At 40.8% G+C, this 5,144-nt stretch overlaps 1 protein-coding gene across 1 annotated transcript in view; it reads left to right on the forward strand.

Moving 5' to 3' along the window:
• The first annotated feature begins 1,633 nt into the window (after nt 1-1,633).
• The window catches only part of KATNAL2 (katanin p60 subunit A-like 2), a 58,143-nt gene continuing 54,632 nt past the window's right edge, over nt 1,634-5,144 (forward strand). The window contains exon 1 of the mRNA XM_006891693.1: nt 1,634-1,695. The gene's annotated coding sequence lies outside the window, so the exon portion shown is untranslated. The remainder of the gene's footprint in view (nt 1,696-5,144) is intronic.

Here is a 5,144-nt window from a genome sequence, read left to right on the forward strand (position 1 = left end):
AAATAACTTTATGTGTGTTTAACTTGATTATAATATTAATTCTCAGAATGCTCTGGGTGGATACTTGAAAACCTTCCGGCATGTCATGAGTGTGTTTGTGCACAGAGTTTATGACATAATTTGGGCTTCCCCCCTTTTGCCCAATATTCGAATTCTTACCTATAGTCTAATAAAATAAACAGGTAAGATATTTCCGGATTCCAGATTTTTATTGTTCTTTTATGCCATCAAGGCAAAACCAACTCATAGCTGACCCTCCAGTGGGTTTTCAGAGATAGTAAATTACATGGAAAGAGATTGTTCATCTTTCTTCCTCAGAGCAACTGGTGGATTTGAACCATGTTCTATTGTGTTGAAGACAACTCCTTACCCACTGGGCCACCAGAGCTCCCCAGATAAGGGTAGTATTGTTTCTATATGCCTTCAAGTAACTTGCAACTCATAGCAACCCTGTATACAATAGCTCTGAACCCTGCCCATACTGATTTCTTTTTTTTTTTTTTTTAATTTTGTGTGCGTGTACCGTCAAATCAGATCTGACTGGTACAGGAGGATATTGCGCCTCCTTCTCCGGCCGAGCGTCTGGTGGATTTGAACCGTGTTCCTCTGGGATTGCAGTGCAGCTTCTTGCCACTAGGCCACCAGAGCTCCCCATCTGCCCATACTGATTTCAATCTCATTGATTCAAGCATGATGTCCTTCTCTAAAGACTGGTCCACGCTGACCACATGCCCAAAGTACGTGAGACGGAACTTCAAAATTCTTTACTCCAAGGAGAGACTTGCTTTTACTCTCTCCAAGACAGACCTATTTGTTCTCTTGGCTGTTCATGGTTTATTCAATACTCTTCTCTAGCACAATTCAAAGGCATTAATCCTGACATTCTTCTTCATTGTCCAACTCTCTGATGCGTAACAAATTAATTGCAAAGACCATGGCCTGGATCAGCTGCACCTTAGTCCCTCCCTGTCAGTCTTGGGTAGTATTATTCAAAATAAATATTTCATGAGCACATTTCAAAGGGGATTGCAGATAACTAAATATAACTATGCATTAATACTGTGAATAAGTATACAGATTGAGTAGAGGTCTTATTATGCTGGAATTTTCCTTTTTATAGCCTATGCTACTCTCAGTGGATGTTGTAAATGTTTGACTGTTGTGAGCCCTACATGATTTTTTGGGCCACTCCGTGCAGGCACTAGGTGGGGTTCATTGCAAGTTAAAGATGGAAGGGCCTCTGATATCAGAGCTGATTTCTGGCTCATGAGTTTATCTTATAGTCACTTTCTTTCACCTCAACCAAATAGTGGGAGGAGTGTGTAAATTTGTTTCTTCATGATTATAAGCAATAAAAGTCCAATTAGCTTGGCAGTAAGAAGTTCAACTAATAAAGTAGAATCCTAATTTAAATCATCGTGCTTTAAGTTTACAATTGAGAAGGCAGTTTTAAGAAGACAATAACAATAGAAAACAACTTTATCTACCCTTAGAGACTTTAAACTGCTTCCCAGTCTTTTAAGTCATGCTGCTTGGTTTTGACAGGTTACATTTACCTTCAAGGGCTTGTTGCTGTCAAAGGAGTGTCTATCTCATTGTCATCTCAATTCTCCTTTGTTCACAGTACGAGATGAGAACAGAAGCACGCCGGAAGAATCTTCTCGTTTTGATTTTGCAATACTTAACTCAAGAAGGGTATGTTATATTACTAATGTTTACAGAAATGAGGCCTGTTTCTCTGCCCTCTGCCTTTCTAGACACTTGGTTCTAGTGCCTCTTTCACATAAATCTTTTTGACAGTATACAGCTGAAAACTACAAACAGAACAGTTCAAGACATGAGCTAGTTTCCCTTCTGGCCAGGCTGGAAGATGACAGGCACAGGCCTTTGAAATGAGGGTTTCTGGGGGCTCACTGTTGGCTCTAAACCAGTTACCATCAAGTCCATTTCCATACATGACTCCATGTGTATCTGACTAGAATTGTGTTCCAGACGATTTTCAATGGTTGAATTTTTTTTTATTGTATTATTTTTACGTGTACCGTCAAATCAGATCTGACTGGTACAGGAGGAGATTACCCCCTCCTTCTCCAGCAGAGCATCTGGTGGATTTGAACCGCGTACTTCTGGGATTGCAGTGCAGCATCTTGCCACTAGGCCACCAGAGCTCCCTTAATGGTTGAATTTTTAAAATGTAGATCTCCAGACCCTTCTTTCTTTTTTTTTAAATAAAATTTTATTTAATACTGATTTATGTACAATGTTCGTACACATTGTTTTCCACACCAGATCCTTCCTCTTTCCTTTCCCCATCCCTCCCCCCACCCATCAAATTGTGTGACCCTATGTTTAACCCCCTACTCCCGCCCATCCTCACCCCTTTCTTCTGAGGCTCCCCTTTATAGCATGAATGGCTAGCCTTTTGATTAGCAAAACTCATCGAGTTAGAACCAACTCATAGCTGAGCCTCCTCTGGATTTCTTAGGCTGTGAATTACACAGGAGGAGATTGCCCATCCTTCTACTGCAGAGTTGCTTGTGGATTCCAACTGCCAGGCAAAGGTGACCATGGGATTAGAAGCCAACCCTTTAAGCCAACCCCTTAATTAAAAGCTCGGCCTCTGGAGCTCCCTTCAGGTCAGCAGTCAGGTGCATTAATCGTTTGTGCTGCCCAGGGACTCTGCTCACTGTATATGTAGATGATATCTTATTCCTCAGCTTTGATTTCCTTGAAAGAAAGTATCTTATTTACCCAGAAAGCTGACATTCAGCTGTCTTTTACCTTACAACAGCCATTCTGTAGCTGTCAGGAAGAGGAAATTTGGATGTATTTGCTTTTAGTCTTTATCTCATAAAGAAAACTTAAGTAAAACAAAAACACTACTTTATAAGAAAGACTTCTACTATGTTAGGTGCTATGTGAGAGGAAAAGAATTGATGCATGAAGTGTCTCAAGGACAGGATGTCTTTAGATTCTCTCCCCTCCCCCTTGTTTTCATATTTTTAGGGCTTAAAAAGATTTTGAATTCAAGCAGTAGTTCTCACACAAGAGTATGGCGATGTGACTTTACCCTCAGGGGACAATTGACAGTGTCTGGAGAAATTGTGATACTGTCACAGCCAGTATCTAGCGGGTAGAGGTCAGAGATGCTGCTAACCATCATACATTGTTGGGACATTTCCCCCTAATGAAGAAGTAATTATTGGCCCAAAATGTCAGTGGTGCTGGAGTGGAGAAAGGCCGAGTCAGAACAGTTGCTGGTGTTTCTTCATAAGGCTGAATAAGCATCTCTGCCTATAATAAGCATCATAGCTGTTACTGAAATATGAGAACTGCTGTCACATTTGAGAGTCCAGTAACTCTTACCTGGTAAGGTAGGAGAAACAAGGAAGAAGGAGAAAAGTTTTTCTTAATGATGCCAACATCAGCTATGTTAAATAGATAAATTGCCTTCTGTAGGAAAACCCATGAAGATTGTTTTGGTTGGGGGTTTGTTTGGTTTTTTTTTTTTAGTTGGGTGGTGTTGATTTTTTTACATTTTAAAATGGAGGACAACTTACCTGGCCAACTAACTGGAAGAAATTAATATTTGTTCCCATTCCAAAGAAAGGTGAACTGACAGAGTGCAGAAATTATCAAACAGAATCTTTAATATCATATGGAAGCAAGATTCTGCTGATAATTATCCAGAGATGACTGGATCAGTATATCAATAGAAAACTGCCAGATGTACAGGCTGCATTTAGACGAGGCCATCATACTAGGGATATTATAGCTAATTTCTAGATGGATCTTGGCTGAAAGGAGAGTACCAAAGAAATGTCTATCTGTGTTTCACTGACTATGCAAAGGCATTGACTGTGTGGATGACAACAAACTCTCTGATTCTGAGAAGAATGGGAATCCCAGAACACTTGATTGTTCTTTCATGAAACCTATACTTGGACCAGGAGGTAGTTACCAGAACAGAGGAAGGAAATATTGCATGGCTCAAAATCGGGCAGGGTGTATGAATGCATCCTATCTCTACATATTTTCAACCTGTATGCAGAACAGATCATCCGGGAGGCTGGGCTCTATGAGGAGGGATGTGGCATCAAGATTGGAGGAAGGCTCATCAACAACCTGTGTTATGCAGATGACACTACATTACTTGCTGGACCTGAAGGGCTTGTTGCAGAAGGCCAAGGACTGCAGCCTTCAGTATGGATTAAAGCTCAACATCAAGAAAACAGGTTCTCACCACTAGACCAATTGGCAGCATCATGATAGACGGTGAAGAGATTGAGATTGTTAACAGCTATTGTGTGAATGTACCACAGTTTTTCTATCCATTAGTTAGTTGTTGGGCAGTTGGGCTGATTCTCTCTTTGTGATTGTGAATAATGAAGCAATAAACATGGGTGTGCATACATCTAAGTTGTAGCTCTGGTTTCTTTCAGGTATATTCCCAGTATAGAATTGCAGGGCCAAATGATATTTCTTTTTAAGAAAGTGCCAGACTTCCTTCCATAGTAGCTATATCATTTTATATTACCACCAGCAGTGAATAAGAGTTCCAATCTCTTGGGGAGCTCTGGTGGCCTAGTGGCAAGGAGCTGCAACTACAATCCCACAGGCACACGGTTGGAATCCACCAGATGCTCTGCCGGGAAAAGGAGGAACAATCTCCTCCTGTACCAGTCAGATCTGATTTGACGGTACACTCACACAAAAATAAAAAATTAAAAAAAAAAAGAAAAGAAAACTAAAAAAAAAAAAAAGAATAAGAGTTCCAATCTCTCCACAACCTTGTCAGTATTTGCTGTTAGCTGCTGGAGGAAGAATAGCATTTTCCCAGGCTTGACTCCCCCCCCCCCAGGCCTGACTATCCTTGAGGAAGCTGGCTGATATCTTGATAAATTAACTAGATGACCAGATCCTTAAAAGGCCCTGGGCCTGATCACATATTGACAGGACCCCTCTCCCCAAATTCCTGAGCAAATTACCATCCCCTTTAAATCTCCTAAATAGCCTCTTTAAGAAAAAAATTCTCTTTGTCTGCCTGCATGGCATTTGATCCTCTCTGTGAGTGATCCTTCTCAGACCACTTAATAAAGACCTGTTCATTTCTTGGGACCAGCATCTTCTCTCTCTCTCTCTCT

The sequence above is a fragment of the Elephantulus edwardii genome, unplaced genomic scaffold, assembly GCF_000299155.1.
Source record: "Elephantulus edwardii isolate Elephantulus edwardi_28Jun2011 unplaced genomic scaffold, EleEdw1.0 scaffold00103, whole genome shotgun sequence".
Lineage (NCBI taxonomy): Eukaryota > Metazoa > Chordata > Mammalia > Macroscelidea > Macroscelididae > Elephantulus > Elephantulus edwardii.